Consider the following 26675-nt stretch of genomic DNA (forward strand, 5'->3'; position numbering starts at 1 on the left):
GTTTTTCTGACCTTCCAAGTCTTTTTTTTTTTTTTTATTACCTCTCTAAAGCTGAGCTTTCCCTTCAGCCACGGCTCACTGAATCATTTACCTTCCCCCACATCCAGACAATGCTCTTCAGCTGCCAAAGCAATGGGAAGCATTGCAAAACACTATTATAAAGCACTTTAACAGACAAGTTACCTCTACATCTTTTGAATTCTTGTTGGACAGCATAAGATGTGGGAAATCAACCTTTATAACAGAAAATGTCAGAATGATCAACTCCACTTGCAGCTTTCCAGTATTTCAATTAGTCCTTCCCTTCCCCACAACAGACAATAGATGATGCCAGCAGCACAAAAATTGCTAGTTCAAAGCTGCCTCAGGTATTTGACAACAAACTCCATCCCACCTACAACTGCCACGTAAATACACTGAATAACAAGACCCAAATCATTCCAACACCTTTCCATCTGGCCTTAGCAAAGCTGTGAGGAACAGCACAAGCTGCCAACACATGTTGTTACCACACTAATGCATGGATCACTTTATATTTTATTTGTACTAGATAAAAATATAGCAGAGTTTTCATTAATGCCAAATAAAACACCTTTAAATTTTAGAAAGCATAAATACATAAGGAAAAATATTTTTTTTTCAATAGAAGCAATAATTAGGGAGCTCCTACCATCATCACTATCAAATAATACTTTTACCACCATTATGTCCACATTTTCCTCCTAAAAAGTCCACTACACTGAGCAGATTGAATTAAAGCAAAAATTACTGGATGTGGCAGTGTGGTAAAAAGAAGAAATCAGATATGAAGATATTTTATATGAATTACCACAGTTTGCAAATCCATCCATTCATCATTGGATGTGTGAAGTTCAGCATGGTGTGTGAGCTCTAAGCTGCCTAAAGGAAAGAAATCAAATGTTTCCCCATCACTGCACCCAGCACAGACTTCATTATTGGAATAACACAGCATCTACCCAAAAAACAAACTCAGACAAAATGTGTAATTCCTCACTACCAATCAGTATATCTTCCACAAGCTACTATATTAATGGGATGCTATTTGTTTTCCACCATCCAGTTACATGCACTCATAAAATGCTGGCTGCAATTCTGTTCTAACTGAAATTAGCACTCAGCAAAAAATAATACCACTACACATTTTTCTTATTTGGATGCACATATTTGCAGTTACTTTCTGTGGTCATGAGGGTAAAAATAAAGAGATATTTCCATTACAAAGCCTTACTTGGACAGGTACAGCTGCAAGGAAATCTGTTTTATGTAGTTATTTTGTATACAGTTCGTTCCTGCTTTAATTCAGTGTATCTTTTCTATTTTCATCCACTTTCAGATGTTTTTCACAGCTGCGGTTGTTGAAACCACTTTAGTGGATCAACAAGAGTTTAAAATGTTCAAAGAAACAAGAGTTTAAAATGCTGCTCCATATCCTGGAGCCCAAACAGCACAACACAGAGTTAAAAAGCTCTTGTACTTGTTTATTACACTACACCGATTTCCAGCACAGACACCAGAATCTTTTAAAACTCCATTTGCATTTTCAATTAAAAAGGGAAGAGAGGCCAACTCGCCAATCTGAGCATGCTGAACAGCTATTCTTGCTTTCAGGCACTTACTTAATATTTCCTTCCTCAAGGAAGCAGGTCAGTGTGTTTTGCAGTCAGTGTGCTTTCTGCCCCAAGAGCTGACATCACAGGGGCCCAGAGAGAGCCAGATTTGATCCTGAGAAACACAAGACTGCCAACCCACAGCAGCTCTGGGGATGAGTCAGGCCCCAAACTGGGACATGTGCCACTGGTGGCACTGGTGACTAACCAACAATATCACATCTAGGAACTAACTGAAAGGCAAAAAGCCATCTGGACTGGGAGCAACAGCAGCAGAGACATTTTAAACAACTTCCAGGTAAAGGAAAAAAACAACAATTCAAATAATAATAAAAAGCTATTTCAGGCTGTTAACCTCATAGCTATTCCTGCCCACTGCCACATCAACAACAACCTCACTTACAAAAGAAGGAAGTAATTAAACCAGCACTTAACCTTGGCTCCTCAAGTGTCTAATCAATGACTTTGAATTTCACAGGAGCAAAGCCCAGCACAGAATGTTTTTCTAAGGCACAGGTAGTTTTGACAGACAGCATTCAAACCTTCCCATGTAAAGTGTAAATTCTCTCTAAGCTTTAACCTGCAAATTTCAGATTCATATATATGTGTGTGGCCACACACTCACCCTCCTTATCAATTTGTATTTTAATATACCAGTGGTTCTGCCAGAGCTGCTTATACTAATGGAAAGAAATGGAACACAGGTGAGTAGAACACCTACAGAAAAAGGAAATTTATCACTCATCTTCACATTTATAAATATAATATACACAAAGAAGAAGCCCTAAAAGAGGATTTCTCATTTGGGTGTTGCTGTTGAGGTTTTTAAAGGACTTGCCATCTCTAGGCAGACAAAATAATTTGCTGTGGTGCTAAAAACCTCATTGCAGAAGCCAGAAGACTTTACAGCTTTCCTCTCACCTCCCAGCAAAAACACATCTCATCATTTCCACCTGGAAAGGATAAAAAGCAAAAACAAAGAGAAAGAAGGGCTACCAGAAGCAGGCTGCTTCTTCATCGATTTCTCAAATAGTTTAAGGACAGACATAGTCAAAAGTAAGCTGCACATATTTTTGTGTGAATTGCAGCCCACTCATGTTTTGGCCCTAACCAAAACAGAACTGAAATCATAAGCCCTGGGTGCATTCAGAACATCCCCAGGAGTTCCAGACTTGTTCTTTAGACCAAAGGATCAGTAGGATTTCAGAAAGCATGGTTACATACTGGGGCTGTGTTCTCTTTCTAACTACCCACCCATTTTCCTGAAGGCAGGCAAGACTATCTTGTGCCAAGCTCAAATCCATCGTGACCTGTTCAGGACATTGCTGAGAGCCCAGGGCCACCCAGCTGCAAAGGCTTCCCACCACTGCAGCCAGAGCTGGTGAAATCAATTTTACCTGTGCTGGGCAGTTGCACATCTACAGGAGTTAAATCCAGGGGGTGCAAATATCTGACATCAGACAGTGCCAGCCAAGGATATACAAAGGATAAGCATGCAAGAGAGTTTGTAAGGTTATCCTGAAATTAAGAGCTGCCCAAGAACATGCTCACAAAGAGCATGTCTGGAGCACTGTAAGAAATGAGACATGGACTAACAATGCAATGAACTCTCCATTGAAAATAATTTATCATATCAGCAAAACACTTAGACATTAAAAGTACCAAATCCACTTGAATTGTCAACACTCAGCATTCATCTGCATCAGATAAGTTCTTCTAAAACCAACTTTTTGAAGAATGCAGCAATTACGAAAACTCACACTGTGTCATTAAATCCTTTACTTCTGAACTCACCACAAATCCTTTATCACTCATCCTGTGAGATCTGTTTTCTGTTCTTAAAAGAACACCAACATGAATTCCAAGGCAATGTTAAATGTCTTTTTTGAACTATAATCCAGAAAAATACCGATAAAACACAAATAAAAGTAGCTGCAAAGAAGGTAGTAATTATAAACGTACATATAATGCAGCACCAGAGGAAAATGTTGATGCCCTGTTATCTCTCATAGCACTTATTATTCTCCTGAGCAATTCTTTGGAAAAGTCTTCAGAAGAGCTATTTCACATCTCAAATTATGTCACTCACCCCTGAAATGTGGTCAGCTCTCTCAGGATGAAATCAGAAAGCTATCATCCAAAACAGATGGGAAAAAGCTAGAGGGGAGGATCATTTATATATTAAAAAGTAATTTTCCTTAAGAAATAAGTTTCTTTTATACCACCTCTTCTAAATACAGGTGCATTTTAAGGGCACATAAATATTTACAGCTCAAGTTACATCTAAAGCTGGATTTTTCATTAAACCCATGAATATTTACACAAAGGACAAATATCAAAAGCTAACTTTTTCGGATACACAAAAAACTAAGGGCACTCTGCTTTATGCAGATTTTTGCTTTATGTAATAAGTTGTTACAACTGTTGAGCACCACATCCAAGACAATAATCACTGTGATCAATGCAGCTCTTTATTTACTGCTTGCTCTGCCATGTGGCAGTCAAGGGGCTAAAAAAAATCCAAAAGTCTTGCAGTAGTGAAAAGGGTCACCCCATCCAGACACAAGAGCAGTGTTTAAACAGTATCTTACTGTCCAGAACAGATGGGATGACAATCAAACCACAGTCATTTTCTAGGAAACAGCAACAGCACATCACGTAGTCTAAGTAGGAGTAACACTAAGCACTTACACAATACAATTATTGTAATCGTTTTTCTAACCATGTAAACATCTAGTACTATAAAAAGATGAGCAAGCCATAAATGAAATATTTGAGAAGAAACAAGGAAAAAGAACCTAGAAGAAAGATGTAAAAGGAGTCCGAACATATGCATTAGATCAGGGCCAATTCACAGCTCTGTAGAACTGCATCCCCTTCTGTTCCTCAGTTTGTACCAACTTCCCGGGAGCTGTTCTGGAGCCCAGGACAGCATCTGAGAGCTGCCTGTGACTGCCACAGGCTGTGACAGGGGCACTTAGGGCAGCAGCTCAACCTCGTCACCCCTGTCGCATCCCCTCATCATTCCCATTCCCATTCCCATCCCCTCGTCTCTCCCCATCCCCTCGTCTCTCCCGTTCCCGTCCCTCGTCTCTCCCGTTCCCGTCCCCTCGTCTCTCCCGTTCCCGTCCCCTCCTCGCTCCCGTTCCCGTCCCCTCGTCTCTCCTGTTCCCATCCCCTCCTCGCTCCGTTCCCGTCCCCTCGTCTCTCCCGTTCCCGTCCCCTCGTCTCTCCCGTTCCCGTCCCCTCGTCTCTCCCGTTCCCATCCCCTCGTCTCTCCCGTTCCCATCCCCTCGTCTCTCCCGTTCCCGTCCCCTCGTCTCTCCCGTTCCCATCCCCTCGTCTCTCCCGTTCCCGTCCCCTCGTCTCTCCCGTTCCCTTCCCCTCGTCTCTCCCGTTCCCGTCCCCTCGTCTCTCCCGTTCCCATCCCCTCGTCTCTCCCGTTCCCGTCCCCTCGTCTCTCCCATTCCCATCCCCTCGTCTCTCCCGTTCCCGTCCCCTCGTCTCTCCCGTTCCCGTCCCCTCGTCTCTCCCGTTCCCATCCCCTCGTCTCTCCCGTTCCCGTCCCCTCGTCTCTCCCGTTCCCATCCCCTCGTCTCTCCCGTTCCCGTCCCCTCGTCTCTCCCGTTCCCGTCCCCTCGTCTCTCCCGTTCCCATCCCCTCGTCTCTCCCGTTCCCTTCCCCTCGTCTCTCCCATTCCCTTCCCCTCGTCTCTCCCGTTCCCGATCCCTCGTCTCTCCCGTTCCCGATCCCTCGTCTCTCCCGTTCCCGATCCCTCGTCTCTCCCGTTCCCGATCCCTCGTCTCTCCCATTCCCGATCCCTCGTCTCTCCCGTTCCCATCCCCTCGTCTCTCCCATTCCCATCCCCTCGTCTCTCCCGTTCCATTCCCCCACACTGAGGGCAGCTCTCTCTGAGCTCTGTTCAGCTTTTCCCATCGTGGCCATCCCCTCCCATCCCGCTGCAGGCACACAGTGGAAAACCCTGGGAACAACCATCTCCATTTTCCATGGCCCCGGGAGCAGCCGCACCCTGTGAGCAGCAGGCCTCCAGTGGAGCAGGGTGTTGTGATAGCACAGCCCTCACCCCACACAACAGGCACAGGGTGACACTGGGGTTAGCAATCACACAATCACCTCGCTGGAAGAGACCTTCGAGATCATGGAGTCCAACCCCTGCCCTAACACCTCAACTAAACCATGGCACCGAGTGCCACATCCAGTCTTTATTTAAACACACCCAGGGATGGTGACTCCACCACCTCCCCAGGCAGACCGTTCCAGTACTTTAACACTCAGTAAAAAACTTTTTCCTAACGTCCAACCAATATTTCCCTTGGTACAGCTTAAGACTGTGTCCTACCACTGTGTCAGCTGCCACCTGGAAAAGAGCCCAATCCCCTGCTGAGTACAACCACCTTCCAGGGAGTTGGAGAGAGAGAAGCGCAGCCAAGGTTTGGTTAAAAGTTTAATGTGACAGGAACAAGCACCACCTACACCAACATGAGCTACTAAAAACTGTGTTTACTGTTCACTCCTCCCCAGTGACACAGGACCAGTAATGACCTTTAAAAACCAGAACCCCATGCACTGGTAACTCAAATGTGATGTGTGCCACTGCAGAGCGTGCCATGGGAATTCTCATTTAGCCCTAAAGTGTGAACTCACTTAAGGTTCTGGCCTTCTACAGCTGCACAGGTAAATTTCTATCCAAACTGCTTCCAAATCTGAAAATAAAATACAACCGACTTGATGATAAATACAAACGCCTAAATCAGCAAAGTGGGGGAAAAAATCATTTCTACTCCACAAATGTCAGGGGTATCTATCTACAATAGCAAAGATTTTAACAATCCAAGACATCTATAAAGTAGACTGGAAAGTTACTGTTAAAGATCATGTGGTACTATAAATATTTCCCAGCAGTTTAGTTCAGCTGCCACATGCGCTGGCCCTATGGAATGGAAAATTAAATGTCCGTTTAGTCAGGGTTCCTCCAGAAATCAGAATAAAAATATCACCATTTAGTTTGCTAAAAATATCTATGTATAGAAAAGATGAAAGGCCTTTTTCAAAGGCCTCCTTCTCTCACAGTGCTCACACTGGTACCAAGAGTGGCCTCTCAGCCATCAAGTCTAAATTCTCTCATTCTCCTCAGAAATACAGCTAATTTTCCACAAGCAGAGATTATTTCATTAGGGATTTTTATCCCAGATCCCTCATTATTTTGCCTGTTCATCTCCTGTAGCTTTATTCCTCTGGTGTACCCATAGCATTATGCACTGGGTTTTAAAAACTGAAGTCAGGATTTTAAACCCACAATGAATGCAGTTTCTACTCAGATATTAATGCCTCTAAACCAAAGTGGCCCAGTTTTCAGAAATGCTGAGCACCTGAATTTGCAATTGACTTACACAGGACTCAGAGATATGAAAAAAAAAAAATGGAGACATGTTAACTGGTTACAAATTAAAATTTAATTTAATTTTAAGTAACTTCATTTGAACAAATGGTTAATTTATGAAAATTATTCTATAATTCAATGAAAGTACAGTTTAAAAACTAGTTGTGAATGAGACTGCCTTCAGAATTTTTTTCCTGGAGAACAAGTCTACATGTAGAGAACACACTAAAATGGTATTCCAGACTCAGAAGAACTTGAAGACTTGACTTGAACAATGAGGATAGAAGGAAATTTTACTTCCTGTTACTTTATACTAAGGCAAATACACACATCTGCTGCTCCCTCCAAAGAATACTCATGATGAACTGAACAAGTGAATAAAACTTAAGTCCCAGGCTTCTGACAATTCACAGGCAGCATGTAATTTGTGATGAGCACAAAACCAGCTTCTTACAGCTAATTCACAGCCATCCTCTTCTCTACCTTGAAATCACTGCACAGAGACATTAAAATATAAATAAAGAGTTTCAGGCCATCCTTTTGAATTGTAAAGTGAAGGAAAGTGAGCTGCATGGAGAAGAAAAACTCCTTTCACATTTCAATATTGCTGTTGTGGATGTATGGATGTTTTTAGAAGCATCCAATCATGGGATCACACTGAAGCTGGGAACACCATGATAAAACATTCCTTTTCAGCTGGCTGGAATGCATTTCTGCATGGTTGAGGAGGAAGGAATAGAAAGGAATGGAAAAAACCAGCAGATTAGAAAAGCACTGTCATATGTAACAGTTCATTTGATGCCCTGACCGACAGAGTCAGGGAGAGAAAAGGGAGAAAAAGAAAAGCTCAGAGGAAAAAAGCCCAGGCCAGTTATTCAGTATTCTATTGTAACTGGGCTGTGAGAAAACATCTGGTAGAAACACCTTTAGAAGCATTTCTAAACAGCTCTCTTAGATATTTTGGAAAACTTTCAACAGCAGCAAACAGAGTGGGCCCTGACACAAAGGGCAATGCATTTGTACAGCCCACTCCAGGACAGAAAGGTGGGACTGAAGATTTGGGAAAAGATCAGAACCGGTGAGTTCCCAACCCAGCTAACCCCCTTCTGACCCTACACACACTGTAGATACTTCAGGAACTAGAGGGAGTGCTGCCTTTTTCTCAGCCTGGAAGTGAAACTCGAGATAATTTTAGTAAGGAGGAGCAGATAAGAGCAGATCTTTATTTGAAGGTCTTCTGGGGACAGTTATGGAAAGATCATGTTAAAAAAAGAAGAAAAAGAATAAAAAGGCAAAAACCAAATGGCATCAGGAGGCCAGCATGAAATGTTAGGGTATGCTGAGTTCCAAGAGTAGACTAAACATCGAAATGATAGCAGGCTCACTTGGATATTTTAAACAAACAAACAAAACCAAGCTTAACAAAACAGCTGAATGGAGGGGGCACAAGGGAAGGAGGAGGACTGGACAGTCAGACTGAGTGGGAAAGGAGGAGAAGGAGCTGAACCAGAATAAAGATGCCATTTGAACCCAGGTGAGTCAGGTGCTTCCCTAAAGCTGCACCAGTGCTTGTGCCAGCACTGTGAGGGTGCAGAGAGCACGAGGAGTGGCAGTGACAGATCCTCACAGCCTCAGGGCTGCCTGGCCACTTGACAGCTCTTAAGATCGTTTCAAAAAACGTAGGCAAAACTACAGCCTGAAGACCTGGTTTTCTAACAGCCCAAGCTATCATCAGAACTAGTGTGCAATGTCTCTGTCCAGAATCTGAAAAGATTCATTAACAATCTGTGCTTATATTGATTTATTGTACTAAGTAAACTGTAGGAGCCTTGTCCTCCCACTGCTAAACAAGAATTGTACCTGACTTTTCAACAGTCTGACAACAGAACTAGGAAATAATAAAGCAGGATTAGTTCTGCTCTCTGGGATTTCCTTGCCTGTTCCACCACTCAAAATATTTTTTTTATTCCACTGTAAACACAAAGGAAACATTCCACTTATAAGACATTTAAATACATAAACAGTTAATATTTCCTCTCCTCTGGAATTGTACAAATGGACCTAGACCATCAAATCTCACCAGCAGCTATTACATCTAGATAATCTTCTACTATAAAAAAGAGTTAAAAACAGAAAATGAGTTTTTCCTATAAGTAGATACCTCTTCATACAAGGACTAAAAGATTCATCTTTAAATTATTTATGGTATTTTGATCAAAACTTCTAGGAAAGGGAATTATTCTCCAGCAGACAGATTGCATGCATCTGCAGAGGGAGGTGAACTAGTGAAATAATTAAAACCAGTTGAATATCAATGAGGAGTGAAATTTTCAACTACAGGGAGGGCACACAGACCAAAACACACAAGCAGACTGTGCTTAAGTCTCATACAGAGATGCCATGGATCCTATGAAGTAGAAAGATACCATTTAATGGAAAAAAATATGAATTTTACATGCTTCATCAGGCCAGACATTGCTCATGATGGGGTCTGTTTCTTACATAATCTGGTCTGGATTTTTGCAGTTATTTTTATTCCAACACCAGCTTCAATGGCCCCATCACAAGATTCAGAGGTGGCTGCTCACAGCCCTTTGTTGCATGGACAGGACTGGTCAAGGTCTGACCAAGCACTGAAGGAAGTCCAACAACTCAATTCTAATGCAAATATTCAGAGGTATTTTATACATATTTTTCAAGAAACGTATTTATAAATATAATTATTATATTAATAAATATAATTATATTTAGAAATACAATGCCACTCAGTAGAAAAACACAATCCTAAAAACCCGTTTTGTTATGAAGTTAAAGATAATAAAGCCAAAAGTAGCCCTGGCCATTCATCACAAGGACCAAAAATGTTTTAAGATTATGCAGGAATTACTATTTAGCCTGAAAGGGGCCTCTGGGAGTCAGCTGGTTCCAAGCTCAGCTCCACCACTGAAGTTAAAGGATGTTGCTTAGGAGTCTGCACACTTAATTTTGCAAGTCTCCATGGATGGAGGCTTCACAGTGTCCCAGAAATGCAGCAAACCTTGGAGCCTTCAGCATCCCTTCAGCAGGGCCTGACTGCTCCTGGTGTTACTTTTCCCCAGCTGTGAGATTCAGCACGTGCTTCTAAGACTTCACGAGAACTCCACCTGGCTTTTTAACTGTGGATAGAGATGCTGCTCAGGCATTATTTTAATGCTCTTAGTACTTTAATTTAAAAATTCCAATTGCAAAATACCTTGTGATGATTGAAAGGCACACAAGTACACACAAATATCCAACTAAAAACAAACAGATTGCAAAACATTTCCCCAAAAAGGATAAAATCTGAATTAATTTCCAGTTGCAACAATGGAATTCTCTGAGTCTCTTAAAAAAAAAAAAAAAAAAAAAAAAAGAGTTTGGGAAAGGGAAGAAAGACAAGTTTACTGCCTGCTGAACACACAAGCAAGTTTTGTGTCAGGTATAAGCCTAAATACAATGATTTAAAATGACTAAAGCTGTCTCCAGCAGACGTTCTTAAATTTATTTGGGGAGCTCAGTCACAACTTTATTGTGTATCTGTTTTAGTAACTTGATTACCAGAGTCAAGAATTAACTTGTCAAACTAAGTGCACAGACAGCAAATAGGTTGGTTTGTTTGTTTGTACTGGGAGATTGTGAACAGGTGCCTATATTTCTACTGGGTAATCTAGTAAGGCAGTGAAAGACAAATAACTCCACATAACACAGCTCCTGAAAACTTCTGGGGTCAGAATTCAGACTCAGGTGCCACAAGAACGTTGCACATAAGTATCTACCAGTCACTTGACATTTGGCCTAGATCAGGAACTGATGCAAATTTAAATGTGCTGACTAAAAATTGTAGCATTTCTTTCAAGTACTTAGAGAAAAGGAACTAACACACATTAACTTCTTTAAATCCACACTGAATTGAAAATTTTAGGGTTTTTTTAACACAGGAAATCAATCAATGCAAACATGTTATTCTGACCGTTAGAAACACTGTGTTAAAAACACCAAGTATGAAAAGCTTTTTTTGGCCTGATTAGGTTCCACAGACATTTTTCTACCCAAATTATGACACCCTCTGCACATCCGTGTTTAAAGAAGAAGCTAAGAGGAGTCATTTCCTCTTGCTAATAAAGCAATATGCCAAAATATACTTCTTGTAAACTAAAACGACTTCTCGTCCCTTTCAGTTTTCATGGCCAGATCTTTTTCATTCCCAAGCAGGCATCCATAACTATTGCCAGAGACTCCTGCAGAATTACATTCACACAGCTACATAGCATGAGTAAAATGCATCAGACATAGGCAGTGTTTTTCTCAAGTTCCTAAGGAGAATATGTTTAAACATCTGACAATCCAATGCATAGTGACAGAAAAAATATCTCTCAACTCAAGCACAGGAAGTACACAGAAATTAGGAATTATACTGTATCATGATAAAAATGCTTATTTATCTGGTAGCAGAAAGTATAATTCACAGTACCTGCATTAGGTAGAGAGGCTTCTTTTATGAGAAATGAGACACACATGTGTCAGCCCACAATTCACAAAAGCTGGAAGTGAACTACAAGCAGTGAAGGAAAGATGTATCTGACACTGATAAACTGAAAACCTAAGCAAGTGTAATGATGGAATTTTAGTACAGGACAAATAATAGTGGCAACAAAAATATTAAATTCACTCAGAAGAGCCATGACTGGAGAGTTACAGACAAAAAAAAAAAATTAAATTCCCTGGAAAATATAAGCAGTGCTTTAACTTCTTCCAGCAAATAGGGGCTTATATGTAATCACATCTATACCAGACAACCTCCTGCTCAAAACCATAGCCAGCATACACAGCAGCCAAGAGAAAAACCTGAAAGCCATCTCAATGTCACAATATACAACTACTTCCAAGAGGGAAGATGGTTCAGTGGGAATCCATGAGTCCATCACCAGATGATCAGCTGAAATGAGTACAGAGTCATCCATTTATAGTTTTAACATTAATATAACAAAGTTAAATACAGTGAAAGCCTAATAACCATGCTGACTTTACAAGCAAAAGATAACAGAAAACCCCAAAAAATCCCAGCCCTGTAATACTTACTCCAATGAACCTTTCCTGTTTCAGTTTGACTGTGTAGCGAAGATACTTTTATTAAACATTTTCTTCCTATTACTCCTGTTTTTTCAGAAGATTGCACAAGATGATCTCAGTGTGATCTAAAAAAGGCAAAACACAACATAATGAAATTGACCAAATGAGAAAATCAGCAGATTGTATTTGGTTTAAAAGCTGCACCAACTTTCTGTGCAGAAATACCTAAATAATCACCATATTTTACTGCCTTCAAATACTACAGCACCACATCCCCATTACACAGTGTGATTAATCTAACAATTAAATGAATGCCAAATCCACAAGCACCCTGCTACCAGAAAGGAAAAAAAAGGAAGGAATAATTTGAATATGTCATTTATTCTAATAAGTCTTATGATTATGAATTAGTCAAAAGCATTCTTAGCTGTTACAAACATGTTCCAATTTTTGTGCACTCAATTTGAATCAGACTAGCAGATGTCCATTGCAGTTAAAGCCAAAAGAAAGGGAGACAGAGTTGCCTTCATTATCTTAAGCACATTTTCTCTTTTTCCTCTGGGCTGTAAGCTGATTTTGGTGGAGGTTTTTTGTTTGTTTGCTGTTTTATGGGGGGTTTTTTAAGAGTGCAGTATCATTTTAGTTCTACTATGGAGAAGCTGAGTTGATGACACAGGTTACCCCATATTCCTGTTCATAGTTCAATGTGTGAAAGGTTCAGAAGGTCTCTGACCAACACCCTGGAGATGTACAGGGCAAGACATCTCCACAGAGCCAAGACATCATCCTCCTTAGCTCTACCATGCAAATCAAGCTCTCAATAAAGAGAACAGACAAAACTACTTCAGTCCCCCTGAGCACCAAGCAGCACTGTCAGTTTGCACCGATGTTATCTCCAGGTTTGTAGGCTAAGCCACAGAGCACAAAACATGTTAACTACACTGCACTTCCCATAAACAATTATTTTTCTCAACCACATCAAGTAGGTCCCACTGTGCTCGTGGGAACTCAACAGCATGGGGAGGGAGGGAGGGCTCTCACTGCCCGGTCCCACACAGAGCAGAATTTCTCTAGGAACTGGCATGTGGAGACCTCTGAAGCAACTCAGACTCTTCAGTGGCTTTGAGGGGAAAATACGTACTGCCCCACATAGTTAAGTCTAAAAAAATGTTAAGTTACTGCTCCATGCACAACCTTTTGGTGTATAAAGGTGTTCTCCGAAAATGGATTTTCACCTGGTGTGCAATAAGTCAACCCACACGCATTGAGTTATCTGATTTATTTACAGAGGTATGAGTTAGTCCAAAAACTTCGCATAATTAATATCTAGGAGCCTGCAGCAGGCAACACACACAAGAAAAAAAAAAAATACTAGAGAAAAATGAAGACAGTATTAAGTGATTTGGAAATTGCAAGGACAAGGCAACAGTGTGAATCTCACAGAACCAAGACTGGACTACCAGCCTGGAGTTCATGTTTTACAGCCATGTCAATATTTGTGCTTGTGGAATCAGAAAAATCCAAATCAAAAGCGACTGGCCAGCAGGAGGCAGGATCTTAGGAGGGGGTGTGAAATGCATCCTACTATAGCTAACAGGCATGAGAACAGAATTCCACCCAAGGAAGAAACCCTGCATGACCTGTGGCCCCTCAAACAAGAGGCACAGTGTGTGACTGAACCATACCCCGTGGCAGGAGCAGGATACTCTTTGACTAAAAGTTGGATATCCCAAACTTCTAGAGGTTCAATGGCTAACCAGACATATGATGACAAATCAGATGGTGGGTGCCCAGAAAATATCCAGGGTCTATAAATTGCACAGCTTAAACAAACCACTCCTGTCACAGTGCCTGCGTTCACCCCAGTCTCTCGCTTTGCCACAGCTCCCTGTCCTGTCTCCCCTCTTTTCTCACAGCACTTTGTATCTCTGCAGATCACACAGCACACTGACAACAGGCTGGTCCTCTACAACCAACTGTGGGGGATCAGCCAGCCCTTGAGCCCTTAAACTACTTCTAAAGTACACAAACAAAGCACCCATTGATATATTCAAGCATGAGAAACAAACCCTTTATTAGAGGGTGAGGGTGTGCAGCCTTTTTTTTTTTTTCTCACCAACCAACTTTTCCCATTTTTCAGAGCACCAGAGCAGGGGGTAAGAGAGGTGGTATCATTGGGCTACAGATCACACCATAGGCAGCCAGAACATTTTACACCTTCATACCATGAGTGGAAAATGTTCTGAAGGCTGGTTACACCCAACCAACATGGTACAAACTCTGCTGGCCTTTTACTGACCATGAGCAGCCACCAAGGACTCCAACTACATAAGAAACATGCCAACATCATCTTTGGGAGTTCCATCAAGATCAAAAACATATGAAGGAACTGCCTCCCAAACTGGACTCTCTAAGGAGGACATCTCTTCCCCACTGCACCTCTCTGGGGAACACGGGAAAAACAGAACTGGCAGCTGGACATTACAAACAGAGCCTCTCTTCTGGGTCTGCTGGGTGTGAACTCAGCCAAAAACACACCACCAAAGAACTTTGGGCCCACAGCCATAGGACTTCTGACAGGATGCACCAGGGACCCAACAGAAGTCCTTTTCTATTGCAGTTGAAACTTCTGCATGAGAAGTTGCATTTGGCAAAATAATCATTCTCATAAATTCTTTAATTACACCCTCATTACAAAGATACTGATTTTATATAAATTGTTTTTTTTAAGCATTAACAACCTTATGAGGCAATTCAGCAATCATAAAACTGTGTGGTGGAGATCAAAATGCCTGTGACAATACAGTAACATTTTTTACAGTTCTTCACCTACACTCCCTATGTCCAAGGAAACACTTATGAATGTATGACCAAAAAGATTATATCACAAGGAAAGAAAGGGGAAGAGCTACAAGAAACTTCTGCCTAAAACTCCTGTGTGGCATAATGTTCAAGATAAACAATTACAAGCCAAGGAAATAGGCCATTCAAAGACAGAGCAAAGGAAAAATAGAAGAGAAAAAAAAATAAGTAATGTAAGATGCCACATAGAAATTACTGGGCTAATTGTGGCTCCATTGTCTTCTGCTCTATAACAATTTCATCACACAGGCTGCTGCTCTGCCAATTCTTCCAGCGTACACAACAAATCCATATGTTGGAGAGGATGCTCCAGGTTTACTTCAGGATAAGGAATTCTGAGTGGCTTGAGTGACAGAACATAGCAGTTTCTTGGGCATCTTCTCTGTAATTGAACCTCTTACTCTGGAAGAAAGCACTGAGGCAGACATCAGGAGAGCACTAGCAGATGTTCAGGACAGTGATACACAGCTGGGGTATTTTAGACCTTTTGGTTCACAGCTTTGGTCACCTCAAAGCTGCCTTGAGCATTTCATGCTCTCAGTAGTGCTGAAGATTAGGCAAGTGAGTATCACACTAAATTAGCTGCTGTAGCAATGAAGAAACCCACCATTTCACCAAGTCAGAGACAAAAAAAAAAATTAAAAAAAAGAAGTAAATATGAAGCATCAGTAAATACACCAAGTATCTTCAATGTCAAAAGATACTCAAACATATAAAGCCACTCAGTCTTAAGTTCAAATAATAGCAGACATAAAATTATTCTAGAGCATTCTCTGTCAGTAATTAGCCCATCACAACTCAAGCCCAGGAACTAAAACAGTGAGCAAAAGAAACGGCAGTGCCCATCTACCTAAATGACAGCAACTTCCAGCTTCTAGATGCTGCACACCTGAGTGCACAGGCTGAAAATGCAGCTTAAAGCCTAGATCTGAAAGAAGTATTTCATATCTATTACTTAGTGTTGTGTGCCAGCTGACCCAGACAGCAGAGCTGTATGCAAGCACTGTCCTAACAATGCAGTGCTCAGAGTCTCTTCAGCAGCACAAACCAGTTTTGACCTTCTAAAGGTGGCACTTATTTCTACAATGGACAGCACACTGTTACACACAGGACAGCATTCTTCTTCGTGTTCTACTTTCTCAGGTGTTGGTGCTTGCCCAGAAACCAGTAATATCCTTTAAAAAGCCTCAGACTTCTCTGAAATGTGAAACCCATCTATCTTGTACAAAAATCTTTTAACCAGAACTGAACAGGCATAGAGTTACAAGTTCCCATTGCACAAGAACAGCCACAGAAAAACAACAAAAAGGCAGAGAGAGGAATTGCAGAACACCAAATGAGTTCAAACAGACATCCATGTCAGAACTTATTCCTGAAGAGGGGCAAAGCAGAGACCACTCAGCATTTTTCAGTATTATTCTTTAAGTTAAAGAGATAGCAGTTAAAAACGTGATTTGAAGCTAGATTCAGTTATACCTTCATCAAGAACTCGACACCATAATTACATTTATCCAGTGGGTGACTGAGGGCAGGAGCCCTGTCTCCCAGCACAGTGAATCACAGTGTGAGGAAGCCTTGTTCACTCTTCCCAGAGCACTGCCCCACTGGGCCCTGGCTCACCTCTGAAACCCCTTCAGTGCCCAACAGGCTTGGTTAAAACAAATTTCTACTCACACAAGCACAGACTAATATACTTTACAATGAATATTTTTTTTACTCGGCTACACATGCTGCTGAGCTCCCTTTCAGTTTAGAACTGCAAGACAATATCAAAACAATCTTGCAAGCTTTCACCAGGTCTTTATTTTGAACATAGAGATTTTCTAACAGGGTGCCAGTTCCTGACATTTGAATTTACCTGGGAGGAAGGGACAGTGATGTATCCCACCTGATGGTGCTCAAGGTTCCGTAACCCAGTAAGCCTCCTATTAAATGTATCTTTGAACTCTATCTGATTGGAGTTGTGAGGCAAATAATCTTTTTGCCTTACAATAAAGTCAAACTTAAGAGCTAAAGACCGTTGGCACTTACTGGCACTGGAAAACGAAGGACTTTCCATTAAAGCAGCAAGGAACAGATAGTTCCAGATGAGAAGCAATCACCCGCACTATTTAGGATCAACAAACAAACATAGACAAAAATAATAATTTTTTATTTTGCCAGAACGCTTCAATTGTTTTTTTTTCCTGCTCTGTCACCTTCAACAGAAACGCCTCCGGGCAAAGCAGAAGGGGAACGCATCCGTGTTAAGGAAGCTTAACAAAAAGAGGCTCCCAGACAGCGCGTTTTCCTGCCACAGTGTGCCCGGCGGGCAGGCGGGGCAGTCGTTCCCTGACCGGAGCGCCGAGATGGAGAGCGGCGCTCCGGGCTAAGGCACCCCCTGCCATGGCCCGGCCTGCGAGCTGGCAGCGCCGAGCCCTTCTGCCGACAAGGGCAGAACGAGAGCACGTCCAGGAGAGGCTCTGCGCCGGAGGAAGGACGCACTCTGTCTGGCACTCTACAATTCAACGAGCACGGAGTTCAAGGCTGCGTGTGAGAGGTGTAGAAAAACAGCAGCGTTTACGTGATTTCAGATGACTCCCAAAGAAGCGCTTAGATCTGCTTGCTCCTGCTCCACAAACAGGGAGCCGGAGCAGACAACGCTGGGCCAGCTCATTTGCAGTCCTGACCCAGCGCAGGGCACAAGCCATCGCCCAGCCGGCACAGCAGCCGCAGAGCTGGGGCGCTCGGGCCGAGCACGCTCGTCCGTGCCAAGACGGAGCTGCCCCCGGGGAGTTCCGCACGCCAGGGCTGCGGCATCCCCAGCACCGCGGTACCCCCGGCTCCGCGGCACCCCCGGCTCCCCCGGCACCGCGGTACCCCCGGCACCGCGGCACCCCCGGCTCCGCGGCACCCCCGGCACCCCCGGCACCGCGGCACCCCCGGCTCCGCGGCACCCCCGGCTCCCCCGGCATCCCCAGCACCGCGGTACCCCCGGCACCGCGGCATCCCCGGCACCCCCGGCTCCCCCGGCTCCGCGGCACCCCCGGCTCCCCCGGCACCCCCGGCACCCCCGGCTCCGCGGCACCCCCGGCACCCCCGGCTCCCCCGGCACCCCCGGCACCCCCGGCACCGCGGCACCCCCGGCATCCCCGGCTCCGCGGTACCCCCGGCTCCCCCGGCACCCCCGGCACCCCCGGCTCCGCGGCACCCCCGGCACCCCCGGCTCCGCGGTACCCCCGGCACCCCCGGCATCCCCGGCTCCCCCGGCACCGCGGCACCCCCGGCACCCCCGGCTCCGCGGTACCCCCGGCACCCCCGGCATCCCCGGCATCCCCGGCTCCGCGGCACCCCCGGCTCCGCGGCACCCCCGGCTCCCCCGGCTCCCCCGGCACCCCCGGCACCCCCGGCTCCGCGGCGCTCACTCCCCGAGGCTGACAGCAGCGAAGGACTGGGAGCCCTGGTCACAGAGCAGTGCTCCCCTTCCCAGAAATCTCCACCCACACGTGCGTGTGTGTGAGAAACGGGTCCTACTCCTTAAAACTTATTAAAAGTTGAATAAGGATAAAAGGGACGGTTACAGTGTTGGGTGAACTTAGTTGTAGTTAGAGGTATTTTGGTTAATTACAATAATTTTTTGTACTTTTTATTGTATTGGTTAAATGTACATATATAAAGATTATATATAAACATTTTTAAAATCTGTTTATATGTTTTGGGGATTCTTTAGTTTGGTTTGATTTTTTTTAGAGTATGTGTAGTTTTGAGGGTTTTTTTTAATAACAACTTATTTTGTGGTTTTAGTAGGTGATAGCTATTGACAGTTGAAGGGTTAGAAGCAGAGATATTTGTTTTCTTAATGTTGATTACGTAGATGGTTTTAGTTATTTTTGTTATTGTGCATTTGCTTTAGCAAATTATTAACAAGTTTGATATAGTACAGTTTGTAATCACTTTGAACTGCTTTTGATACAGTACAGTTTGTCAGCTTTTTATGGCCAATGCTCTGGCCCCTGTATAACTTGTATATTTTAGTGTGATAAACATACATTATAGTTTAGACTTTCTCAAAATATTAAAATGTGTTATTATATTAAAATTGTATGTGTTAACTCTTCCAGTGTGCAAGAAATCCCACCCACACATGAAGTGTGAGGCCCAAAGGCTTGAGCTGAGCCAGCCTAAGCACTGAGCAGCAGTTTAGGCAGGTGCAGACAAGCCCAGCACCCTGCACAAGCCCTTGTGACACTACAGAGGTGTCTGCAGGAGTCAGTGAACCCCAACCAGCCTGTCTGCCATCCCTGCACACTCTCAGCAGCCCTGCCACCCAAATGCAGCTTCCCATATCCTAAAACAGGCTGCAGGCAATCATAAAATATTTGATTCTGCATGGATTTTCATTACATCCAAAGCAGTATTTGAGGACAGAATTCTAAGGGGCAGGGGCACTAATTGCCAGCAGCACAAAAATTCCTGTACCTGTTTCTTTGATCTTCTATCACAACACAATTACATTCCATACTTTTGTTTTTTAAGCTGCTCCTGAATCTAGAGTTAATTACTGGGCAGAACACAAGCACTTGCTCTTGAACAAAATTACCCCCACACCATCACTTTTAATAAATCTTATATTCATTCAATGACACATTTTCAGCCATTCTGAAGTTTGTTATGTCCTTTTTCATGATTTCTCTCTGATTGCCTTAAACTCTGAAAGGCCCAAGGTACATAAGGACTGACAAAGCATTTCCTCTGAATTCAGGAACACCTGACATGGCCCTTATTGCTGATTTTCTACTGACTACTGTGTCATAGATATAAAAACACTGAAAAACCCCAACTGGTTCCACCCAAAAGTTACTACATGAATGAATATTTACCTGTACTTTAAACACAGAAATAAAGCACTGAGTCTTCATCCTGTTACTGTGAAGATCCCATCACGATTACTGAGTTACCTGAAATGTTACTGGTAGCACTACTTCTGTTTCTGGTGATCTGCATAGTCTATTTTCTGCACTACTTTCATGTCCCCATATTTCACTTCCCAATTACATTCTCTGAAGTGCCTAATATGGTTAAACTATGCAAATTTACTTCTATTTCATTCCCAAATTCTGCTTTTTGTTGTGCTCATATTTGAATTTGTATGAGAACACATAATTTAAAAGCAAGACTGAACAATTCTTCAGTAATTAATTATTATGAGCCATTATGTGAAGGTACTGCCCACCCTGCTCCATGTATCACTTGAAAAGCTTTGCTCTTTATTAAAATGAACTCCCAAGTTTTTGCAAGAGTCTACAAACCAACACAGAAATACCTAAGTGTATTTTACAGACATGCTGCTGCAGTCCAACTTGCTGTTTGATTCCAAATATTACCATATAATAAATAATAACAGCATTTCATAGCTAACAACATGCATACAGTAAATACTATCTGAAACTAAAAGTAATCATTAAGAATAGTTCCAGTGCTGAAGAAGAAGTACAAGCACCTAATATAGTTTACCTCCAGCTATATCCAACACTCAAAAGCAAATGTATTAAGCTCTTTTAGATAAAAGTGTGCATTTTAATCTGCTCTTGTTCCCCACTCCCTCCTCTTTCAGGCAGTGAGGTCTCATAGAAAAAATATTTAAAATATTAAGCATAATTTCAGCACGACAATTTATAATACAACATAATTTAAGAACTCCAAATCTGAATTAATCCCAGGCTAAAAGCAAGGGAGTGCTTGGTTTCAAAAACAAAAACAAAGCAAAAATAAGCAAACAAAGCCCTAAACCCACTAAAACAAAAAACACACCACAGAAGAACACAAACACAAAAGACAATCCTCCTGTCATCAAACCAACAGTTTAAATCTGAATTTGGATCCAGAAGTCAGACTTGAATAGTACTCACATGTTTTACACTGCCTTTGGACATAGCACCTAAAATTACAGAATACTTGATGTAAGAACAAACCAACCAACCCAAATCCTTCAATTTTCCTCAGCTGCAGTGCTCAGCTCAGTAATTTAGACCACAATGCATCTTCAGGCTTCCTTCATTAACAAAAGGTTTCAGTCTGTTCAGCAGCTACCTGTTCCACAGGCCTGCTTCTGAGAGAAGCAAAAGTGTTTTGTGGTGTCAGGAGCTCTTCAGAGAGAAATTCCCTGTTCTGAGAAGGAGCAGAACGTGAGCAGTGCTGGAGCTGTGACTTGCCCCAAGAAATGACAATCTCTAGCACTTTCAGATGCAAGGTGCAGAAGGATGGAGGAGAGGCAGCAGATACATTATGGCCAATGCATTTCTCCTCCTGCTGTCACTCAGTTATGACACCAGTACCCACACCACCTTCTGGAAATGGGCATCTGAAACCCACCCTCTCCCTGATAAATGAACATGAGCTCCTCCTTTTCCCACAGCTGGTCACTGGAGACTTCCTTTTGACAACTTCACTGCATTCTGCACCCCAGCCTGTTGATTCACTTCCAAGCTGCAAGAGGAGTAGGACACAAGGGATGTAAACCTGGGCACACAAAATAGCTGCTGCTGCAGCAGCACCTGTATTTAAGAAAGCGATTACTAAAATATGACAAAAATCAGACACCAAGAAAGTGACTCTTGCAACTGAAAGCAAAGGCTTTTCAGTTGTCACACAAACAGTGATGGCTTGACTAAGACAGAAATTTCTCAACACCATACTTGACAGCAGAAGAGTGATTTTCCAAGAAAAAGCTCAAAAAATATTTGTCTAAACTAATTTCAAATTTTCTCCCAAGATAAGTGAGAAAGAAAACAAAGCCCCTTTAAAATCACATTTTACTTTTCACTGGTACATTTCAAGAAAAAAAGTACATCACAGAAGAACAGAAAGTTTAACAACAAACCATTTCATTTGCCACGACACCCCAGTAAATCTTTCTTCAGCTTAACTTGGTCTATTCATCACCAAAATGTAGATGCATGAGCCAAAGGTTTCAGGAACACTGCCATTTCTGAAGAACCCTTCTTATACAAGGGGTCTAACCACTGCCTCTTTTTCAAGAAAATTGTCATTACATAGGTAGAAACTCTTTATCACTGCACAAATAGAGCTACAAACAACCCAAAGAGTAGCGTGCTACTTTCCAGGTCCCAGTTAAACCAACAATGAAGAAGCAGCTTAGGGCATCAAGAGATGGGAAAACTTTCACAGAAATTGGTATAGATTGTCTGGTTCCTTCAAGCTTTATCAGCACAGCACACAAAGCCTCCATCTCTCATTCTCTTGAGGCAATACCCCCAGGAATTCACCCCTAAGCAGTCATATACCATGATTTAAAAAACTGGCAAGTAGCAATGGGAAGACAAAAGGAGCCACCAAATGCTGAAGGCCTCTATAAATCCTGTAGTTGCACACAACAAAAGTTGACAAGTTTTCAAACTACAAATAAATCTGAAAATTCAGTTGTTGTTTGTGAAATTCATGTGAAAAAGAAAGTAATTTGAGGATACTAGAATGATGAGCTGCAAAGATAGAGTAAGGCAAGAATTGCTCTGCCTTCTCATAAAATTTACCTGGAAGTTAACTGGAACAGAAATAACTCTGAGAAAACAGCTATAAATAGAAAGGGGTTAATCAATCAAATTTCTATTCCCATGACAAGAATACACTAAAGACTAACTTTTTAATCTTATGATATGATGCTTTAAAAATACTTTAGCTGCTGCACTACAATCTGTCTCTACCTACTTTTTAAGAATAATTTCTCCTTTATTTTTTTAAATGCAATAAAGGAGATTTTCTTTCGACAAAAATAATTTTCACTGACAGGCATCAAAGTGAGCCTGTGCATCTGCTGGAACAATTACATGTGGTCATTTAAATGGATCTTTTTTTTAATGGGGCCCCTAAAAAATACATTTACCTTTTCTCCATCCTAATATAAAGAACATAAAACTTATTTGTCATCGATTTCAACTACCAGAGCTGCTACAAAGTATTTTTCAATTAAGTGATTGCATTTATCCTAAAGCAGCAGTGAAACTTAGAATCATTAAGGTTGGAAAAGGTCTCTAAGATGACAGAGTCTAACTGTTCTCCCAGCACTGCCAAGCCCATCACTAAGCCCTGTCCCTAAGCATCACATCCATTATATTTGTTCAGGGACATTAATGCAAGTTAACCATAAAAAGACACCAAAGAAAGAAAACTGCCTCACCCTCAATGCATGGATAAAAACACACCAGGATAACCCAACGCCTCTGAACTCACACAGAGCCTGTGACACACTTGGAAACAGAATCTAATTATTACAAATCCCCAGCCAGTGCTTTACTCACAATATTTCTCACCCAATTAAATTAATATTGAAGCTTTTAAGTTAAACCAAATGGAGTACCAGAAATAATACACAGAGAGAAGTTCTTTACCCAAAATGTAGAAACAGGTAAGGACTTCTGTCATTCTGTGGTGTCCACCAAGTTGACTAAAAAGTAGTTGTAATACAGCATATTTGCAGTGACAGGAATTAGGACAGCACCCGAGATATGCATTCAGATTCAAGAGATACTGTGCTGCTGCAGATCTCCACTGACATTACAAGAAACTGTGAGCAAAAGGCCTGATCATGGTCTTAACATCACATCCAGCTCTCTAAGTTATATCCTCACATTCTTTCAAAATTGCTTTCATTGAAGAACTCTACTAAACATCCCTTCCTTTTTATTCAGAACTTTTCTTCTCTTCCCTCTCACTGCAACTTTTCATGCACCAGATTTATTTACAGCATCCAAGGGAAACAGAAGCTCCCAGTTATCAAAACAGACTGCAGAATGCAAATAAACAGTTGTTATGTATTTATGTTAGCTGGACTCTAATTTGTACAGAATGACACTGAGTATAAAAATAATGGTATCCTAACAGTTAAAGTAACAATTCCATAAAAAAAAATGCTGCTGTTATTATTACTCAGATAAAAACATAGTTAGGTCATTATTCTGAGCTTACTGAAATTTTCAACATAGCTAGAGGTCACCTAATTCGAGTGTAAATAAATATTTTTATTAAAAATATATTATCTCCCTACATCACCACCACTAGTAGCAAATGTAAAGAAGAACCTCCAAAATGCTGGGGAAGTAAAACTGGCCTGGCATGAAGACACTCAGTACTCTATACAACTGAAGAATGATATCTCTAATCACATGGGAAATCTCACAATTGGTTGCACACCGTTTGTAAAAGTTTATAAACTCAATAAAATGATTTAAAGCTAGATACGTAATCAGATGCAGATTATCAGTATATTATAAAGTGGGTTTTTATTTTTAATAAAATATAAAAGTACTTTTGTCAAAAGCATTGTTATCTGTCTTGCATGGATATTAAAAAGAAGCAGAACAATATTAGCTACCAAGCAGTAGCAGGTAGATAATCAGTCCCTCCTCATTTTTATTATTAACAACAGAAAGGAAAGCCTCTTTTTTGCTAGCAAGTTTTGTGCCAAAAATTAATGTACCATTTGCTGCTGACAATCTGCCAGACTAATGATGTTGTTTTCCTTCACTCCAGAGGGTTCAGAAACTACTACTCACTTTCCATCAGCATTCATCACAGATTCCTGCCATGAAAAGAAAAACAAGACAGCTCTTCTACAGACAGACACACACCTCAATCATTACTACGTGTAAATAATTCACAACACTTCAGCAGAAGTACACAAGTGTTCTTCACCTCCTGCTGCTGTGGCTCAATCCACAATTCCTGGCATAAGACAGAATAAAACCATAGAATCATTTAGGTTGGAAAAGACCCTTAACAGTAAGTTTAACCTTTAACCCAGTGCTGCCAAGCCCAGCACTAAACCTTCCCCTGAGTGCCACATCTGCACAGCTTTTAAATACATCCAGGGATGGTGAGAGCACCACTTCCCTGGGCAGCCCATTTCAATGACAGATAACGCTTTTGGTGAATGAATTTTGCATAATATCCAACCTAAACCTCCCCTGGTGCAGTTGAGCAGTTTCCTCTCATCCTGTTACTTGGTGCTTGGGAAAAGGTTGACCTTCACCTGCCTGTAACCTCCTTTCAGACTGTTGTAAAGCTACACTAGTGTAAAATTGTAAAGCAAGTTGTGGCTACCCCACTCCTGAAGTGTCCAAGGCCAGGCTGGATTGGGCTGGGAGCAGCCTGGGAGCACAGAAGATGTCCCTGCCCATGGCAGGGGAGCACAACTGGGTGATCTTTAACCTTCCCACCCAAATCATTTTGGGATTCTACATTTCAATTTTTACTTCCTGCTAGGTTTGGACTTGGTTTTGGGGATTCAGTCTTGTCCATCTCCATTAATTAGTAACAGGACTAACACTATTCCCATGCCCATATGGACAGCATACACACATGCACTTCCACTGCTTTCTTTTCTTTCACTGCTCTCTTTACACCAAGCACTAACCCTTCTTTGTTTAGAGGATCCCTGGCTAGGACTGGGACAATCCTCCTTAAATATCTTATGCCTTGAACTACATCCTTAGCAGGGCATAACCAAATAGTAAATTCAGAATAACCAGATAACCAAATAGTAAATTCAGAAATTCTTGCCCTGAATCAGAAACAAAGTAAGATGCTCAGCACTAAAGGTCAGAAATACAAATACTCCAAGCCCATGTGATTTTCAAACCCCAATACATAATGTGAAAATCCCAAAGGCCTTGCCTTCCTCAGCAGCACCTTTTTAAATTAAAAAGGTAACTGGGGGAAAAAAAAAACAAACAAACCACAAAAAACCCCAAACACCAAAAGTATCCCAACACCAGCAGAGAGTAAATAACATTGTCACATATGGTTAACACACAAATTTTTGGGGAGTTGGGAGGCAAATAATCGACGATCTCGGGAGAAGGATCCAAGAGTAGCAAACGTAGTGCAACACTGTACAAAGAAAAAAAATAGTTAAAAAACTGGGAATACTGAAAGGTAGATTAAGTGGACAAAAAGTACAGGCAAAAGGACCAAAGTACTCTTCAAAACCAGAAAAAGCAGTCTGAGACACGAAGCCAAGCAGAAAGGGGATTCAGTGCCCAGTGCCATTTTCAAATAACATTTTATGTTATTTCTACCCAGTCAACTTCGCACTTAGCTTTTTGAGTTTCTGCTGGCAACACTGGCCTTTCTTTACCTGGTTCTCCCCTGTAGCTGTGTCTGTACCAATGGTTTCTACACACAAACTACACACCAACCTGCAGCCTTCTGGAGGACTAAACAGCAATGCTCACACCACTGACTGAAAACCATTCTTCTGCAGGACTCAAAAACAGTGGGTTTGGCTGTTATTTGTAGTGACACAAATGTAATCAGTTTTTTTAAATCACATAGGCTTCATATACTTCAGTTGTGAACATTCTATACTCAAACATCAAAGTGTTAACTGAAAATAACAGCAAATTTCAAAACGTTACCTTCACTTGTTAGAAAATAAAATTATACAACAATATCAAAATGTATCTCTCAAGCATGGCATTTACCAAAGATAAAAAAGGTATTGCTCAAGAATTAGCTCCTATAAGAACCTGAAGCACTAAAAAAATGTTACCAGTTATTCTATTTTCTAGAGATTTCATACAATGTTCTCCAAACCACCTACCTACTCTGATTTTTAAACTGCTTCTGATACTCTGCAGCTGCACACAAGCACAGGCCTTCCACGTTAAATCTCAATTAAGTCACAAAACCACTTGACAGCA

General features: G+C 41.8%; 1 protein-coding gene across 1 annotated transcript in view; it reads right to left on the bottom strand.

Annotated features, from left to right (window-relative positions):
• The window catches only part of PIK3CB (phosphatidylinositol-4,5-bisphosphate 3-kinase catalytic subunit beta), a 49922-nt gene extending 37679 nt beyond the window's left edge, over positions 1-12243 (bottom strand). The window contains exon 1 of the mRNA XM_062498897.1: positions 12127-12243. The gene's annotated coding sequence lies outside the window, so the exon portion shown is untranslated. The remainder of the gene's footprint in view (positions 1-12126) is intronic.
• Positions 12244-26675: the final 14432 nt, after the last annotated feature.

This window comes from Cinclus cinclus, chromosome 10 (genome assembly GCF_963662255.1).
Source record: "Cinclus cinclus chromosome 10, bCinCin1.1, whole genome shotgun sequence".
Taxonomy (NCBI): domain Eukaryota; kingdom Metazoa; phylum Chordata; class Aves; order Passeriformes; family Cinclidae; genus Cinclus; species Cinclus cinclus.